Below are 20,804 nucleotides of genomic sequence, written 5' to 3'. Positions count from 1 at the left end.
GCCAGCGCTGGACACTATGGGGGACGCTTTATGGCACATCCAGGAGGCAGTCATTGGGAGCGTGGGGAGGGGAGGTGTTTCAATGTCGCTTGCAAAATTCTGAGCGTACAACCAAATTTTTTTAAAAGAAGGAAGAGAAAACATGAGAATTGGGAAAGAGCAAAGAAAGAGCTCCTGTTCCACGCCAGGGGTGACAAAGGGTTGACCGCAGTACCCACTGACGGCCAGCAGAGGGCAGCTGCAAGGACTGAGCTGCAGGGCATACAGCGATGTAAGAGGTAAAATTCAGAGCTGGTGGGAAAGTGGCAACCTGGCTTTGGTTAGAAGCAGACTATTCCACGTGTGAGTTCCTGCCAAGCAGTCCCAGATGGCCCTGGAAACCCGGCATCGCACTCTGGTGCGTCTTGACCATACAAACCTCCTTTACAAGTCACCCTGTAGGAACTCCTTGTTTTGTAGAAATAAAGCAAAGAAGAAGATGCCTCTAAGGGTGTTTACAGGAAGGGCCCGGAGGAATTCTGGTACAACAAAGGTGAAATTCTGATGGTCCGCAAACAAACAGGGCCACCTCCTAAAAGTCATTTTTATTATTGCTGATGACTGTTGCTTACTCATTCTCCAAGTTTATTTCATGGATGTCTAAAATAGAATCAAGTCTGAATATCTCAGAAATCTCCCTTATTTATGGTGTATGAGGAGGAGAAGACTGAATACCCAGGAACTCGGGCTGGAGCTGGTATAACCTCTACCATGCTAAGTGGAGTACAAACGCTGACCTATTCTAGAAACCCCATAACACTGCAACACAAAATTCAAGCGTGCAACGTTCTGGTTTCTTTGCTGCTTTAAAAATACTTTTTGCCTGTTATCTGTCAGAACCAGAAATAACCTTCCGACACCAGAAATGTGGGGAAATGAACTACATGTTATCTGAGTGCTGGCCATTGTCCTAAGTACTTTATTCTGATGTTTAATCCCGAGAACAGCCATTTGAGTTAGTATTATTATACCACTTCACAATGAAGAAACCAAGGTTCTAAGATATCACTATAATAACCTAACAAATTTTCATTAAGTGCCTTCTATATCAGGAACTGAGCTATACTCTGGGGGAAACAGATGAAGTAACACAGTCTCTCCCTTGCCTGTAGGATTTGCTATGCACACTGACAATTATGTATTAGAAATACTATAATGGAAGTGGGAGCTCCTGGGATGTGCCTGAAGGAGCCAGGGACAATTTCATAGTGAGGTGACACCCTCTGGCTCCTGAAGGAACAGGGATTTTCCTGTCCTCCCGCCTACCTGACGGTGCACCCTTGTGCTGTTGCAAAGTGATCTCTCCAATTTCCATGGAAACTCCCTGAAGGCTAATTAAAGCCCAGTTGATAAATTTAAAATTGGTAGAGCTTGATATTCTCTGATGCATGCCAATGTCTACCCCTGCCAGTAGGATTCTGTGGCTCATCAAGAACCTTTTGGGGGGGGCTTCCCTGGTGGCGCAGTGGTTGAGAGTCTGCCTGCCAATGCAGGGAACACGGGTTCGAGCCCTGGTCTGGGAAGATCTCACATGCCGCGGAGCAACTAGGCCCGTGAGCCACAACTACTGAGCCTGCGCGTCTGGAGCCTGTGCTCCGCAAGAAGAGAGGCCACGACAGTGAGAGGCCCGCGCACCGCGATGAAGAGTGGCCCCCACTTGCCGCAACTAGAGAAAGCCCTCGCACAGAAACGAAGACCCAACACAGCCAAAAATAAATAAAAAAAAAAAAAAGAAAGAAAGAAAAAAAAAGAACCTTTTGGGGAATCCTCAGGATGAGACAAGACTGATAAAGTAGCTTACCAGCTGGCTGTTAGCACCCTTTCTTTTTATCCTGCAGCTACATTCACCTGAAATACCACATGGACAATGGAGCCCCTAGCTCTTCCACTTGCCCTAAACTGCCGCTACTTTGGGGGCTACAGTGCCCTGTGCGCCTTCACTGGTGGTTCTCAGACCAGCCCTGGCCAGCCCACCAGGAGTCTTGTTCGAGCTTGCTCACTGGATTCCATTTCAAGAGGACAGTCAAGGAACAGAGGCTAACATTAGTGGAAAATTGGGCTGGTACTTGAGGGCAAGACCTCTGCTAAGATTTCTCCAGTGATCAACATTCCCTTTCAACCATCAGCTGAAGCTAAAGGGAAAAGTCAGGGCCGTATGCGAGCAATCAGATTTTAGTTCTGGATCTTATGTGGAGACGATTGCTACCATCACAGAGCCAGATCACTACTGTGTTATTTGCCAGAAGAATATTTATTGTCACCGTTCATCTCAAGGATATTAAAGCGTGCTTCTCATTCCACTGGATTACACGGAAGAAACTGTTAATTCATAATATGTCTTCCAATTTCTTTTAAAGGTTTTGTCAAGCATTGTTGGGAAGAAGTCAGTACATGGGCAGCAGGTATGTAGTTAAGGTGGTTCATGGATTCTGGCTCCACAGAAAGAAGAAAAGGATAAAAACCCCCTTGGCCTGTTAGGAGAGACCTTACAGAATATTAATGTAATGAGTTCATAATAGGCAATATAGTTGGTTTTAATTAGGATTCTACAATCCTAGAAATTAAGTTGAAAAAGATCTATTAGGTCATCTGGCCTGTCACCTTCCCATCCCCTCTTCAATGCAGGATTGTTCCCTGGGGTCTGCTCACAAATGTATGGTTCAATCAAATTTAAATGACTGCGGCTATGAGGTTTACATCATTTCCCTTGGGAAACTATTACACAGTCTAATGGATTTTACCATGATTATTTTTTTCCCAGAGACTCAGCCCAAATTTCTCTTTGCTTGAGTCTGTCACATTTTTCCTCATTATGTACCCTCAGATTCAGAAAAATCAGAAAAATGACAGTGAGAAAGACCAGGACTCTATTTTCTACTCTTTAGCAATAAAGATGGGAATCTCGGCCCAGGCCACTTTCTCAGTTCCACATTTGTAAGTGAGCTAGGACGTCACTAACTGGTTTTACCCACGTAAGGTACTCTCCTGTTCTCAGAAAAGGAATCCACAGAGTCACCAGGGTGAGGCCAATTTTGAGTTCCACTGGTGGTGGTGGTACATTTGCCATGATTCATGCCGTCCTACCTTCTCCGGCCCTACCCTCACATAAACAACTCTACATTTGCCAGTCTTTGAGATGCTCTCTTTGTCTGTTGAACAGAGTTCATCATTCTGGCTTTGGGGGATGGAACCTAAGACTTTACCTTCATTAGCACCCTTACCAACCAGTTAAGCTACCTGGTCCATATTACATTTCCTTGGATGACACCCAAAGAATCTAAGAATTCCAAGCTGGCTGAGTGAGTAAAGAGGTTTGGATCTTGATGTCATACATTTCACACGTGGGCATGTGCAGGTACAGACAGAAGCAGCAGCACCAGGAGAAGGCCATGAAGGAGAAACAGCTGCAGGGCTTCTTTTGAAAGTACATCCCACATTGATAATCTTCTATTTATAAAGGAGAATTAAGTCCCATGCATGGTGGAACTGTGACTCATTAGAACGCCTTAATTAAAGAGGAAGGCCTCCCTGGTGATTTTACTTCCTTGGGTTTGTTTTGGTTATTATTATTATTATAATATGAGAAAGACAGCGGCACCCTGCCCTGAGAGAGGATTACTCTTCTGAGCTCCACACGCTGCCGAAAAAACACTAAAATGAATTCAGAGCACAGACAGGACTGAATTGCAGCTCCTTGCTGTCCTGCAAGAAATGGTCCCTAAATGTAATTCCCCTGAATTATTATACTAGATGGCAACTCAGGCTGAGTGAGATGGATGGGGAGGAGATGACTCTCCAAGTGTGATTTAATGATAGAAGGGGCACAGCGTACGTGTGACCAGGCATACTCTGTTTCCAAACACAGGCCCATTCATCCATTCATTCTTTCCTTCTTTCCATCTTCATTTATTGCATGCTCTTTTGGACCTGGGCACTGTGCTAGGTGCTAGGGATAGTTGTCCTAGGCCGTTGGAAGGATGTGGCAGGTCATACATCAGCACTGTAACAGCAAACCGTTATACTTTCACCTTCCTTTGTGTTGGAAGTAAAAGCCAATTTTCAATCTTTTAAAGTGGATTACAACATTCTATAAAGATGCACAAAGTGAGAGAAAATAACATAATGAACACTTGTCTGCCCACTATCTACCTCTATCAAATCTTAACATTTTAAGTGATTTGCTTTACTTTTCTTTCTTTTTTAAAATAAAAGATTACAACTATAATTGAAATCTTCCCTACAGGGAGCCATCATCATAAATTTGACGATTATCATTCCCATTCATGTTTTATATTACTCTCCACAATATGTGTCTCATGTGTGAATCCATAAATAACTAGTAGCACTGTTTTATATGCTTTCAAACTTTATATAAATGGTACCTTATAACACCTATTCTGTAATTTACTTTTTTTCATTCCACATTATGTTTTTGAGATGTATCCATGTTAATACATGTAATCCTACTCTATTCATTTCAATTCTTATGTAGTATTTCATTGTATTATTATCCCATAATTTATCTATCCCCTCTTGATGGTCATTTATGTAGTTTCCGCTTATTTTATTCTGTTACTAACAATGTTGTAATCAATGCTATTCTACAAACCTCCCATTTCATTATATACCTTTATTGTTTCATTAGATTGTATGCCTAGAAGTGCAATCTCTGGCTCAAAGTGATTGCAACCAGGAACAAAGCAGTGTGGGAGAATTTTCATCTATCCATATCCTTGCTTACACTTTTTATGATAAGACTTCTAAAATTTTGGTCAACTTGATGAGTGAGTAATGGTATCTTTTGGTTGTTTTAATTTGTAGTTTATTAGTTAGGGGGGACCTTGAACATCTTTTCATGTGTTTATTGGCAATTAATGACTATCATCTTATGTTTTGCCTGTTTTCTTTTTTTTTTTCTTATTGAGTTGTAGTTCTTTTAAAATTCTGTATACTAGGCCTTTAACAATTATCTGTGTTTCCAATATTTTCTCCATATCTTGGGCTTACCTTTAATCTTTGTTTATGGTGTCTTTCGTTAAAAAGAAGTTTTAGATTTAATGTTAATGTAGTCAAATTTGTCACTATTTTTCTATATTGTTTTTATTTTTTATTTATTGTCTACGAAATCAGTCCCTAGCTCTTAAGTCAAAGATGCTTTCCCTACATTTCCTTCTAAAAATATTATGTTTTTGTAAGACACGACACCATAAAACTCATAGAAGAGAACATAGGCAAAACATTCTCTGACATAAATCGTACCAATGTTTTCTTAGGTCAGTCACCCAAGGCAATAGAAATAAAAGCAAAAATAAACAAATGGGACCTAATCAAACTTGCCAGCTTTTGTACAGCAAAGGAAACCATAAACAAAAAGAAAAGACAACCTACGGACTGGGAGGAAATATTTGCAAATGATGTGACCGACAAAGGCTTAATTTCCAAAATGTACAAACAGCTCATACAACTCAACAACAACAAAAACAAACAACCCAATAAAAAAAATGGGCAGAAGACCTAAACAGACATTTCTCCAAAGAAGACATATGGATGGTCAATAGGCACATGAAAAGGTGCTCAACATCGCTAATTATTCAAAAAATGAAAATCAAAACTACAATGAGGTACCATCTCTCACCACTTAGACTGGCCATCATTAAGAAGTCTACAAATAACAAATGCTGGAGAGGGTGTGGAGAAAAGGGAACCCTCCTACATTGTTGGTGGGAATGTAAATTGGTGCACCCACTATGGAAAGCAGTATGGAGGTTCCTCAAAAAACTAGAGTTGCCGTAAGATCCATCAATCCCACTCCTGGGCATATATCTGGACAAAACTGTAATTAAAAAAGATACATGCACCCCTATGTTCATAGCAGCACTATTCACAGTAGCCAGGATATGGAAACAACCTAAATGTCCATCAACAGATGAATAAAGAACATGTGATACATACAGACAATGGGATACTACTCAGCCATAAAAAACCTGACATAATGCCATTTGCAACAACATGGGTGGACCTAGGGATTATCATAATAAGTGAAGTCAGAAAGAGAAAGACAAATACCATATGATATCACTTATATGTGGAATCTAAAATATGACACAAATGAACATATCTATGAAACATAAACAGACTCACAGACATAGAGAACACACTTGTGATTGCCAAGGGGGAGGGGATGTGGGAGAGGGATGGAGTGGGAGTTCAGGGTTAGCAGATGCAAACCATTATGTATAGAATGGATAAACAACAAGGTCTTACTATATAGCACAGGGAACTATATTCAATATTCTGTGATACACCATAATGAAAAAGAATAAAAAATAAAGACTGTATCTATAACTGAATCACTTTGCTGTACAGCAGAAATTAACAGAACATTGTAAATCAACTACATTTCAGTTAAAAAAAAGAAAGAAAAAATGGTATTTATCATTAAGCACATGTGGACCATCAGCAAGAATCAAGCCAGGTGCTAGCTTAGAACCATCTACGAAACTTCAAGGAACTAATCCTAAGAGAGTAATTCCAGATTTATGCAAAGATCAAGGTACACTGATGATCACCACAGTATTTTTATAAATGTTATAATTAAAATTACAAAACAAAGAGTGCTTGAATAAATTATGGTTCTTCCTCAAAAAAAAAAAAAGTATTATGGTTTTGTTTTCATGTAGAGCTCTATCATGCACTTGGAATTGATTTTTTTGTTGTGTGATCTGTTTTTATTCTTCTCCATATGGATAACCAGTTTCCCATCCTTTTCCTGCTTTCTCATATCAAATCTTCACTTTGTATGGTTTTTTGTTGTTCTCTATTCCAGTGGTCTATTCTTCTATTCGTGTACCAGTATCTGCACCATTGCTATAAACTATAAAAGTCTTGCTATCTGGCGAAGGAAATCTCCCATTTTGTTCTTTTTTCAAAACTACCACTTATAATCCTTTGTCTTTGATCTTCCATATAAATTTCAATATTAGTTTGTCAAGTACCATGAGGCAATGGATAGACTAGACCCATAACTCTAGATACCAGAGCAACTTCATCTTTGCTCTGACTGCTATTACTATACTGAGCACTAAAGAAGTGCCAGGCACATGCTAAGTGCTATACATTGACTCACTGAAACCTAATAACTCTGTGAGGTAGGTACTAATTATTATTCTCTTGTTCTAGTTGAAGTAACTGAGGATGGGTAAGATTAAGTCATTTGGCCAAAGTTCCAGGGTTATAATGAGGCATAGCCAGAGCACACCCACTTTAACCCACTCTAATCATATGCCAGGGCTTACCTGGACATTCAAAAACTAAAATAGCTACTATTAGTAGCTACTATTATGGTGAATAAAACTATAAATATTATGACCAGAGATAAAGTCAGAAGTCAAAGCCAAAATTAAAGAGAGGAAAACCTTTCTTTTTTTCTCCTTTCTCCTTTCCTTTCAACCCCCTCCTGCTAGAGGAAGGTAAGGACAGAGGGAACCACATTGCTTGGAGAAGAAATGCAGAGAGGCTGAGGCACAGGTGCATAAACACGCACAATAATTACCTCATTAATATCAAAACCAGTAGGAAACAGGCTCATTCCAGATGGCAGGACCGGGCCAGGCTCCTTCTTGAGGCCTCCAGCCAGCATTGCAATCCCTCTGAGGTGTGGGCCTGGTTTGCAATCTTTCTCCAGCTCCTACAGCTCTGGAGGAGGAGGCAAGACCACCAGAGAGCCCCCATCTAATCTCTCCTGCATTCATCACCTTCCTCTAATCACTGTAGGTGCTGACTTAATGGTGCCTCATGTTAGCCTTAACAGCTGTGGCCCCATTTTAGGACCAGCAGGGCTATAATCCTACCTTAGAGATGAAGGACTAACATGTGGGGAAATTATGTGATTTGCCAGAGCTTTTTTGCAATACTAGACAGTGAAAGAAAAGCAGTGAGAAGAGATCGAGTTCTCAGGCATACAAACTGTCCTTGGAGGAATCCAGAGTACACTTAGTTTGTTTTGTGACTCTTTTCCACTGCCCTCCTCACCTCCTCACGTCCAGCCTTCAGGAAGCTTAGGTGTCCCCAAACCCCTGGCAGGGCAAAAGCCCTCTAATAGGCTTGTGCTCTTTCTTCCAGACCACACTGATTCTCTTCCCTTAGTGAAAGCTCCCATGGGCCTCCTGTCACACAGGGCAAGTCTGCAGGAGCAGATTACATGGAAAGTAATTCAATAAGAAAACATTGGTTAGGAGCTGTCAAGGGAGTCAAAGAGCAAAGCATGTTCTAAAAACATACTTATCAACCCAGGCTGGGGGTCGGAGGATAGACCCTATCAGCAGCAGCTTTTGGTATCAATCTTGACGTGGCCATCAGTGGGCTTGGTGACTTTGAGCATCACTCCAGACAGCCTGGAGGTCTCTGCTCCCTTCTGTGTGAGAGGAGAACCTCTAGCCTCACTGCTTCCATCTGCAACAGATCTTCCCTGTTCTCCTTGACCCCTGGGAAACATCTCCAAGACCTGGTGGTTGCTGACCTCCTTCCTTCTGATCCAGTACACTCTTTTTAAAAAAAAAAAATCAATTTTAAGTCAATGGGAAAGATGTCTATTATCCAATGGGGCCACATCATAAGCCTACTTTCCATAAAGTCGTTTGAAGTCAGGGAGGAACACAGGGAGTGGAAGTTATCATTAAAAATGTACCATGGTTCCAAAGCAAGGACCAGCCCTCATAACCTGGCTGCCCTCAAATCCTGAGCAACTGACATGGCATTCCCGAATCCCTGAGGATTCCAGAGGGCAATGTGCAGCCGTAGACTCCTGGGATCCTGACAGCAGAGGAAATCTAACCAGTGACCCAGCTTCTGCCCCAAAGCAGCATCTCCTAAAAGGGGGATGTGTCCGCTAGCACTAGGTACTTAGGTAGGTCCCTGTCCTACAGAGCGCTCTGGCCACCCATGGGACGTAACAGGGAGGTGCCTCCCAAATGGGTCAAAATGCCCTTGATGTCCAAAAGGATGACCTAGAGTTGTAACAGTAAACACAGTCCAAAATTACTGGATGATACCAAACTATACAAATCCCAACTCTTGGTATGTAACTTTGTATGTTATTTTCAAACTAATATTATCCATGTGCAAATTAAATCTTGACTATCTTAAATAAAAATTACTACCATGCCTACCACTAGATGGTTCAGAGGATGACCAGGTTAATCGAGGATTGAAAGGGGCTGGTGAATATTTACATTATAAACTGAAAGTATAAATTAGAAGCAACACTATAGGCCAAAGGAGGTAGGAGGGAGATATGGAAGTAGATCTTGACATTAATTAGGTTTTGACTATTTCCAAGAAACCAGCCCAGGCCAAATCTCATTATAACTGACACCATTAGACTAGAAATCTGTGTATTAGCATAAGTGTTCAAAAGTCCTCCATTGGCCCCCTTTTTGTGTAAGGCACAGGACAGATTCCTGGTGTTCTGGAGACTGGGTGATAAACTGGCTCTCCCTCAATGCTCCGCTTAACTAGCTCAAGTCCCTTCCCTGCTTGCTGCATCAGTATTTACATCTGTCAAATGGGGACGGTACTGCTTGACCTGCCTCCTAATAAAATAAGAAAAAGATGTCACATCACTAGAAACCTAGTAAGAACTAGAATTTGTAATCACTCAATACTGATAAAGGATTTTCAGATAGTTTAGGCCATTTGATCCTCACAATAAGGCAGTGGTTAAAACTCTGTCAGATGCTAGGCACCCTTTATAGAACAAATATTTTGTAATGTCCTCTTACTATCACAAAATGATATTAACTGCAAATACAACTTTAATACATGTAAGATTTTTAAAGATAATTCTCTATAATAAAAGGAAAATTATTAAAATTTTTATAACATGGTCATTAAACATGGGTTCAGGGACTCAACCCAGTTCTTCCGATGCCACTGCCGTGATTTTCCAGAATCCTCTAAAATTATTTTTTAAATTAAAGACAATTAAAATTAATGTTTAAGAATTCCCTAATGCCATCATTTTTCTCTCCTCAGAAAATAGGAAAACATTGTTTTTCCATCACAGTACCCTTTCATAGGAAGCCTGGTCTTGCTGTATTGGTCAGTTCTACTGCAGTAACAGATAATCCCCAATTCTCAGTGGCTTACAGTGACATTTATTGTTCACTCACATTACTGAAGGCCGAGGGTTGGCTGCCGCTCTGTTCCAGTGTGTGGCTCACCTCCAAGCTGGAAGTTGGCTGCTGGTCTGCACCTTCCGGGATCCAGGCTGAAGGATCATGAGGTGTGCTATTCCCACGGCAGAGGGAAAGAGCCAGAGAGCTGCTGATAATCATGATGCCTCTTAAAACCACTGCTTGAATGATCCACACACATAGTCACAAGGCAATGGTCAGAGATGTATAATCCTCATAAGGAAGGGGAGGTGGATAATTGCCAACCGCAGTGCAATCTACCATAACTGATCAGATACATTATGGCACTCCAGGCAGTCCTACTAGCAGACTTGAGGCAGCACACAGAAAAACTTGTTCGCCATCTTGCTTGAGACCAAGGGTCACAGGTGCAAGCACTCGTAGCAAGTGGTAGGAACTGTGAAAAAGCAAAGAGCCAATCCTTCACTTAAAGGAGCAGCTACTATAAGCCCCAGTAAGTGTTGCAATGAGCAAATGAAAGCCCAAGTCCTCCAAATTCTCAAGAGAGGTCAGAAAATTGGATATTTATGTAAAACCTCCTACTTTAAAAAAGGTCGGCAACTATTTCCATTTTTTAAAAATAACACTACCCTGCAGGCCAAACAAAACATCCAAAATCCAAATTTGAACCTTAACTTAAATTTTTTGTCCTTTGCTTTAGGGAAATTTTAGGGATGTGGCTAATGGGGCAGGGGCCATTGCTATCCCAGTAAGGAGGGAACAGATTTTTTTTCCCTATTGTGTTTCAATAACTCAGAGAGTCAGTGTTCACCCAGCTCAGAGTCACTCAGGCTCCATGAATTGACTCAGGACTCAGGTCAGGGTCTCACTCATGGCCTTCAGTTTTCTGGTCCTGGGCTTGGCTCTATGAGCTGTTCCATCTCCCAAGAGATGCCTATCAGGCTGATTGACTTAGAGCTCAGATGGCAAAAGAAGAGGGTAATAATAGGACAAGAGATTGCACTCATTTGCCTCTTTAAATTTTCATATGGAGTGCGATTTGTTAACAAAGGGGAGGGCCCGAGGTAGTGAGGGGCATCAATAATTCAGCAGAGGCTGTCAAGCTGCAAATAGCCCCGTGGTGCCCAGCTGATGCTCCCGGTTGTGACACTGGCTACTTTTTCACGCTCTAAGACAAAAGGTCACATTTCCGTCATCCAGCCCATTTCAGTCCTATCGTTCCTCAGCTCCCAATTCCTAATGGTACTGGAGACCATTGTACTTGAGTCTGTGACCATGTTTGGAGTTGAGGCTAAGCTGAAACCTGAAAGTTCCTTGAGAACAATGATGAATGCAGGAGCTCCCCTCTCGGTAGGATCTTTAGTGTCAATATTTAGTGTCTCCCAATCAGTTGCATTTAGTGCCCAGGATTTAATAAATTCTTACCCCCATCCCCAAAACAAATGTCACTCTTTCCTGTTTGCAAGGTCTCATTTCTCTACATCTTCAAAACCAAACTCAATACTCACCTGGACCTGGTCACTGACTTTCCTGGATTATGGCATCCTTTGGTCTCGGCAGAGGGACATAATGGCATCCAGCCTAAGATATTGGAACATTTAGGCCTAGAATCACATAAATCTATATACCCCCTCCCACCAAGATGTATGACTTTGGGCAAGTTTCTGAAGTCTTTGAGCCTGTTTTCTCATCTTTAAAACAAGGATAAAAATACCTACCTCACTTAAGAATCAAATAAGACAGCATGTGTAAATTTATTATGATTATTTTTACAGTTTCTGAATGGATTTCCAGTTGGCTCTCTCCCCACCCTCTACATGTTGCCATTTAATAAGGCCAGATATCTCATGGGTGAGACTGGAAATCTTTATGCCAAAGCACCAATGACTCAGTTTCTGTTTTCAACCATGAGAAATAGAAATAGATGAAATTAGTATCAGCCAAATGGTACTAGGAGCTGCCTCAGGCCTTTGTCCTACAAAAATGGGTGATAACCAAACTCACAGTGTCAACAAACCCAGCCTTCTTTGGAAGGCCCACCAAACGTCAGCCCCAAAGGGCAATTGGCAGCTTCAAGATGGCATTCCTTTTCCATCACTGTTGCCGGCAGACACAGAGCTTTGGATTCTACAGAGACTCTTCACATAGCAGGACAAGCCCAACAATGTGAGAGAGCAGGAAAGGGGGCAAGTGTTAACCCAGTGGTTTCTGCTTAATGTACCACATTGGCTGAGATGGATTTCATAAAACATGAGCAGTTGAGGCTATTAGCCAGCAGTAGGCCTGGGAAATGCTGTTCAATATTTTTTTCCATTTCTGAATGAAACAGAGAGCTGAGAGAATAATACTGTGTGATAAGGAAAGCTTTGCTCCTGGCAGAGGGCGTGTCCTGTCCCCCCATGTTGTCCGGTCACTTGCTTGGGAAGAGGAAACAGAAGCAGAGCTGGGGATGAGGGTGGAGAGGAGGGAAGTTCTTGTCCCTTAAAGCAAGGTAAAAATATTAGTTTATAGTTTTAATGGTTTGCTCTTCTACTGTAATTCCCTTTGACTAGTTTAATGTCAAAGTAAAGTGTAAAGTCCCTATATCACTTTGAGAAGTGATGTCATGTAGAATAAAGGGATGGGAAAATATCAGAAAAATTTTTTTCTCTCCTGTTCACACCTTCACTGGCCCTTTGGAAGCCGACTCTTATCCACTGGTCCAGGATTTCTAGGTAGTGAATGGCAGTGAGGTGAATGGTTGCCAATAGCAGGGCTGAGAATGGTAGACATCTCAGGAAAGATGGGCAATAAGCCCTATTCTTTCCTGACCCATCCATGGGAAGATAATCAACAAAGAATAAGAGGGGAGGGCAGACAGGCTGAGCTTGCGTTATACAACATAGGCACATAAAGACAATCAAAATACAAAGGAAAAAGTACGCACGGTCCAAATGTATAATGACTTTGCACTTTAAAAATAGTGACTTTTACTTCTCCCTGGAAAGTCTTCTCTGTTCAGAAATATCTCTATTGCCTGCGGTTCTATCATTAAGTTGACTTTTTTAGTTTACAAAGAACTTCTACTTGGAAAAATGTGACATGTTATTCTTGACCCACAACTAATATGAGTGGTGGAAAAGGTGGACACAAATCTCTCAGTCTGTCCAGTGTGTGCATCTCCTCTGCCACTACTTTATTTTCACTCTTGCCATCTCCTTCCTAGGTTAGTACGATGGCCTCCTTCCTCACTGACCTCCCTGCCTCTGATTACACTCTCTTTTAGCCCTGTCTCCACCGAACAGCCAAAATGGTCTCTATTAAATGCTGGTCCACATCTCACTCCCCTGCTTCAAACTTCAAAGGTTTCCTAGTGTCCTTAGGAAAAAGGCTAAATTGAATGACATTGGCAGCAACAGTCTCTGCCTATCTATCCAGACTCATAACTCACCACTATCGTCACCCCTATTCTGTGACCTGTTGGTAGGTCCTCACTCTTGCTCCCAAGCCTCTGTACCTGCACCTTTGTCTGCCCAGCATCATGTTCTCCTACCTTACCTGGACCCACCCTACAAAATCTCCTGGTCTGGACGTGGGGCTCCTCCCACAGATTCCCATGGAATTCTGCACAATCTCTATCACAGGACATGTTATTCTCTGTTGTTATTATTATGGTCGTTTAATCATCCATACCTCCCATGAGACTGTCTATTCCTTGAATGTTGTATTCACTTACGTCTCTCTAGCATCTAGGCATGGCATAAAGTGGTTCACAGTAAATAATGTTTGAATGAATACGTTTGTTACTTTAATAAGAAAATTAATGCTCAAAGGAGTGTTGGACTTACTGAAAGTCCCTCAAGCTGTTTATTAATTGGGTCAGATAGGCATCTGCAGTTTTTCTAGTAAAGATAGTATCTTTTCTTTCTAAACAAGACACAAAACCCATAGTCATGAAGGAAATGTTTGTCCACAGGACAAGATACCATTTTTGGAGTTAATATAGATGTGATGAACTGGGAGAAAACATTTGAACATAGATGACACGCAAAGGATTAAAAGTCATAATACCTAAAAAAAAGCACTTATGAGTCAATAAGAAAAAAATATCATCAAACTTGTTCAAAAATAGGAAAGATAAATATTCCATCTGTCAATAGGGAAGTAAGCACATAAAAAGAACTTCAATCTCAACAACAAAGCAATAATAATTTTTCACCCAATTAAATTACTAAAAATACAAAAGGTTGATAAAATGTAGTGATGGTGAAGGTATTAGGAAATGGGCTTTCTCTTACACTGGTGATAGAATTGTCAATGGAAGATGCTATTTTTGGTGAAAGCCATTCTCATTATTCATCAAATTTTTAAATATGTATTTCCTAGGACCAAGTGTGTTAGTTTTCTGTGGCTGCTGTTTCAAATTACTACCAATTTAGTGGCTTAAAGCAACACAAATTTATTATCTTACAGGTCTGTAGTTCAGAAGAATGACATGGGTTTCACGGACCTAAAATCCAGGTATTGGCAGGATTACGTTCCTCACTGGAGTCTCTAGGGGAGAATCTGTCTCCTTGTCCTTTCCAGCTTTCAGAGAGCACCCATACTCCTCGGCTCGTGACCCTCTTCCTCCGCCTTCAAAGACGGCAACTTCGGGCTAGTCCAACTCACACTGCGATCTTTCTGATTCTGTCTTTTGATCTCTTCTTCCACTTTTAAGGACCCTTGACCCTTGGCATTAGGCCCACTTGGCTAACTCAGGATAATCTCCCTATTGTAAAGTCAGCTGATTAGGAATCTTAATTCCATCTGCAACATTAGTTTCCCTTTGCCATGTAACCTGACATATTCACAGGTCCCAGGGATTAGGACATAGACATTTTTGTCATTAGTCTTCCTACCACTTCCAGAAATTCCACTTCTAGGAATATACCCTACAGAATTGCGCACACATACGTGCCCCAAAATGTATGATCAAAGATTTTTATTTCAGTAGTGTTTCTAATAGAAAGAAAGAAGAAAGAAAGAAAGAAAGAAAGAAAGAAAGAAAGAAAGAGGGAGAGAGAGAGAGAAAGAAAGAAAGAGGGAAAGAAAGAATCTAAATATCATCAAAAGTAGAACAATTACATAATTCCATGTAATGGTTAATTACATGTGTCAATTGGACTGGGCCACGAGTTACACAGATATTTGGTCAAACATTATTCTAGGTGTCTCTGTGAGGGTGTTTTTGGATACAATTAGTATCTGAATTGGTAGACCGAATAAAGCAGGTTGCCCTTCTTGATGTGGGTGGACCTCATACAATCCGTTGAAGGCTTGAATAAAATAAAAAGCCTAACCCTCCCCCTAGTAAGAGAGAATTCTTCTTGCCTGATGGTCTTCTACCTGGCACATCGATTTTTTCCTTCCTCTGGACTCAAACTGAAACGTCAGCTTTTCCTGGATCTTGAGCCCGTAGGCCTTCAGACTGGAACTAAGCCATCGACTCTCCTGGGCCTCCAGCTGCGACTCACCCTGAACATCTCGGGACTTGCCAGCCTTCATGATCATGTGAACTGATTTCTTATCATAAATCTCTCTCTCTCTTTCTCTCTCTCTAATATATACATCCTATTGGTTCTGTTTCTCTGGAGGACACTGACTAATACATCCTACAAAAAAAGTGTGGCCATAAGAAACAAGAAGACAGAGCTTTGTGGACCAATGTAGAAGGATGCCCATGGGATAGAGTTATGTGAAACAGGGAAATGTATAGTATGATCTATTTTGTATAAAAATCAAATGGGACACATAAATATGCACATATCTCTCTATAAATGCATAGAACAGGGACTGAAGGCTGCGTATTGGACTCATAACAATGATTGTCTCTGAGACTGGAAGTGGGATGGGGGCCTCGTGGTGAAAGGGGCTTTCATGGGTATTTATTTCAATTGTTTGAATCTCTTATAATGAGAAAGTATATATAAAGTATTTGTGCTATTAAAAAAAATCCATTGTATACAGGGAATTTTTTCTAAGAAACTGGCTTAAAAGCTTAAAAGTTGCAATACCAAAGTGTGAATTTACAAGAAAGAAGGTTTCTATCTAGTGACTGGAATACCCATATCTGCTATCAAGAGGATGTTTTCCTAATAAAAAAATAAGTAAGAAATCAAATTAGTGAACAGAAAGGACGTGTTAAGCATGAAATCAGAGCACAGAAAGTCAGATGTCCTTGAGGGATGTTTTATCTTAGCTGAGGTTTTAACTCCAGTGAATTATCCAATTGACCCTGACACTTGGGCCTCTAGACACAGCCTCGCTTTCTGATAATAGCTGTCTCTCTCTGCTCTGAAGAGTCACTTGAGAATTCTAGCAAACTCTCACTCTCCCACTGTCATTTTGAGAATCTACGTTAAATCTACCTTTCCTATTTGCACAAAGCACTGCACGGTGTCCACGCTCTCTCTCTTTTTTTTTTTTTAACAGATTCTGAGATTATCTTCCATCTCTTTTGGCATTTTCAGTTTCTTGGCAGAGGACAGAGGTCTTTCGCATCTCCTAGTAAACATAGAATAGAGTGGAAAGCCTCAGGGGCATTTTCTGCTAGACAACTGAGTCCATTCATGGTGGGGCTCTTTCTTCGCCTTCCCAACCTTGTCTCTGGGTCTATGATTTCAACTTACTTTGGGGAACTGAACTCCTATTGACTATACTGAATTATCTTACAAGGCTGTGTGACCTGGGGTTATGTCATTATTCTTTGTCATGTTTGTTTCTTTCTTTTATCTAAGATAAGGAAGTCAGGCAGTAACACAGGAATAATACTCAATGTCTGCCACCTTACAGGACCATTGAGAAGTTAAAATAAGGAAACATTTACCCATTCAACAAATGTTTGCTGAGGTCCTTTACTCTGCCCAGCTCCATGATTGGTTCTGGAGACACAAAAAAGAATAAGACAGTCCCTGCCTTCAGAGCACTCACAGTCTTATGGGAAAGACACACAAACAATTATAATACAGAATAACAAATGCTAACATAGTGTGTTATGTTACACCCTGGAGGAAGTAGGGTTAAGTAAGATTTGGGGAGATATTATAACTCTTGAGCAGAATCTTGAAGAAAGAGCAGGAAATAGGACAAGGTGAGAAAAGCATTCAAGACCAAAGGGACAGCATGTAAAAATGCACAGAAGCAGGGAGAGGACTGCAAGAGTTGGATTGGAATAGAGTGTAATAGATTGAAGATAGCCCTGAATTCTTCAATACTCCCCCTCAAGAGGTGGGGTTTATGTTTGAATCTGGGTGGGCTCTGACTGTTTGACCGATACAATACAGCAGAAGTGGCACTTTGCCAGTTTACAGGCCCAGGCCTTAAGAGACCTGTATATTCCACTTCTTGTCTCTTGGAACCCAGCCACCATGCTGTGAGGAAGCCCAAGGAGCCTCAGGAAGAGACCCAAATGGAGAGGAACTGAGGTTCCCTGGATGAATTCCCTGCTGACGACCAGCACCATCTTGCCAGCCCTGTGAGTGAGGCGTCATTAAGCCACTAAGTTTTACATTAAAAATTAGCAGTAATTACTGAAACATGGAGGTAAAAAGAGGGGAGAATCAGGATCAGACCCCCAGGTCTCCAGGTATAGGTAACATGATGGAGATTCCTTTCTCAAAGATAAGATTTAGAGGTAGAGCAGGCTTAGAGAGTGGAGGAGGTGAGGGGGGCATTGGAGGGTAATGATAAGTTCAGTTTGGGACCTACGGAGTTTGAGGAGCAAGGGGTTATCTGGTAGAGATAGATGGTAGAGTTGGACATATAGATCTGAAACTGAAGAGAGATCTGGACTAGAGATATGCGAATGATATTTATGGAGGGAGAGTGCATGATTGTGGATACAAACACCTGTGGGGAATATACATGAGTAAGACGAGAAGAGAGCTCAAGAGGAACCATCACAATGGGTAGCAGAAAAAAGTCCATGAAGAAGCCGCCAAAGAAGTGAGAGCAGGGAAGTAGGGCAGAGAGTTCACTCTTTCTGCTGCCGGTGAGCAGTTGCTTCTGATCACAGAGGGGAGGCTGTATTCAACGCTTCACACTGAACCCGATTCCAGGTCAGGGAAGCACCCTCGATAAGCAAGCCGTGGTTCCCTGTGCCCTGCTCTGTTGCTTACGGGCAAAAATAAACTCAGGCTGAAACTGGGAGCATGACAACCAACAAGCCAACCTCATGAAGGCTTTCACCCTTCCCTCTCGCTCTTTTGGCCTTTCCTTACCTAGGGGCTGGGGTTTCTCCTTGTCTAGGAGTCCAGGAAGACAGCCCTGACTGTGCTTTTGAAAAAAAAAACCCAAAACTAAGAAGTGCATTGGTGTTCTGTCTCTGAGCTAAACACGAAAAGAGGCCTCTTTTTCCATTTTGGGTGAAGCTTTTCTTCCCCGAGCTGCACACCTAGACAGATGGGGGAGCAATGGTTTATTGATGCAGTGGAGGAGTGGATGAATATTTCATGGGCACCAGTAGCAGTTAATAAATCATGAGGCGCCGCAGACAAGTGGGTCGCTCACTCCACCCTGGACAATGGTTGCTGAGCTCTAGTCAAGTGGAACCTCCTTTTCTGGCCTCTCCAATCTGTCCTGAGTGCTGTAGGGAAGCTGGCACGACATTTCTGTGCGTTTTGATTTCTCAATTCAGTATATGCAGAGGAAAGTTAGTACTTCTGTTTTCAGCTATTGCCAACAAGATGAAGCTCTAATTAGGCAAATTCAGAGGAAATTAACCTAGGAATCAAAAGATTTGGCTTCTGGTCCCAACTCTGCTGATGGCTAGCTGTGTGGCATTGGACAATATACTTAACCTCTCTGAATAATAGTTTCCTATCTCTAAAACAAAGAGATGGAAGGATTGGTAATCTTGAAGCTTCCTGTCGGTCTTATGATTTTCTGAGTCAATCAGTTTCTTGAAATGACAATAAATGACTCATGATGTTGAGTGATCTGTTTCATAAATGGTCCTTAATAAAAGTTTCTGTGCTGTATGCTTTGTTTGTAAGGAGCATTGACAACCTCCCTTCCATGTCTAAGGACAAGGGTGCCTAATTTCTAGAAAAGAGAAAAAGAGAAGAAAAGCAAAAACATAGATCTACTCAATAATTAGCTTTGGAAATAAGTACAGAAATGATGAGTACCATTTTGCCAGACTCAATATTTGAGGTTGGTTTATTTATCTATCTATGATTTACAACTTTAACTATATCCAAAAGGAATTTTAGCTGATTACACCAGTAATGAAAACAGCAATGGCTGGTTATATAAACAGAAGTTTCAGCACTGTTAAAATTGCCAATTTTAATAATAAAAATAATATGACCACTATTGAATGTTTACTCTGTGCTAATCCCTATATGGAGTATTTTACAAACATTATTCTAGTTATTCCTCATTAGTCCCAAAATAATGGCATACTGATAAGAAAACTGGGCTGAGGAAGATAAATTTCCTTGCCCAAGGTCACCCAATTAGTGAGTGGCTGAGATGAGATTCAAAACCAAGCCTGTCTGATTCTAAATACACTATTATTGTAATAATAAATGATAGCTAAAACTTGCATTGAACTTACTATGAACTAGAAACTAGTCTAAGCAGCTCACCCATCTGGATTCTCTCCATCTTTCCTTGTCTTTGAGCTATTTTATAACCCTGTAAATTGTAAAAAACGGATAACAATACAAATTATTCATATCCATAGAAATGCAAATTAATTGATTATTGCCTTGTGGGTGAGCACATCTTGCATCTATTAGTAAATTCATTTCTGAAGTCCTTATGCCCTATTTCTAGGTGGTTCTTGGAATTCTTTAAACCAGTCGTAACGTCTTACTGGTTCATTCATTTACTGAATTAAACACAATATTTGACACGTGTTCATTTTATATTTGTAGGACAGCATGATTTAAAAAAAAATATCCTTCATCAGTATATCATACACATTCATGTGTTCTCAGAGAGGGAGAGTGACACAGCTCTGCAGCATGACTGCTGCCGCCGGTGTGCGTGAGCACAGCAGGAGATGAGGCCGGGCCAGCACAGTGCACCAGCCTTCTCTGCCTCTCACATCTGTGATGTGGCGGGGGCGCCTGCTGCTAACTAAGCTGGTTGCAGTCAGTGGCTTGGCTGCTCTACCCTCCGGGTGGCCTGTCTAATGACTGCTCCTACACCCTCTCACCGCTGCAGCTGCTGCCAGAGCATTGCCCAGCTGCCTCCTATTTTGCAGAATCTTTGTAGGGTCTGTCTATAGACTTCCAGAGCCCTGCTTTCCCCAACAGCGCTAAAGACAAGGGCAGTAGAGACTGAAGGACAGAACTAACCAGCTTTCTGGAGCCATCCCTCTTCTTTTCTGAAATTGCCTTTTAAACTTAAAGATAATGGGGTCCCATTCGGTGAGCATGGTATTGTGTACCATCACAATCAAACCACCAGGACAGTGTTTCTCATACTGCATGCCAGGGAACACGGGTGTTCTGTGAATAACTTGTAGATGTGCTGTGATAAATGGAAAAATACTTTCAAGTCTTATGATAACCATTTTATCATGATACTGATAATTATTGAAGCAATTTTATTTCCTTACCTTTCAGGATCAAATCACTT

This window comes from Balaenoptera ricei, chromosome 1 (genome assembly GCF_028023285.1).
Source record: "Balaenoptera ricei isolate mBalRic1 chromosome 1, mBalRic1.hap2, whole genome shotgun sequence".
NCBI lineage: Eukaryota > Metazoa > Chordata > Mammalia > Artiodactyla > Balaenopteridae > Balaenoptera > Balaenoptera ricei.
Note: the sequence above shows the minus strand (reverse complement) of the source record.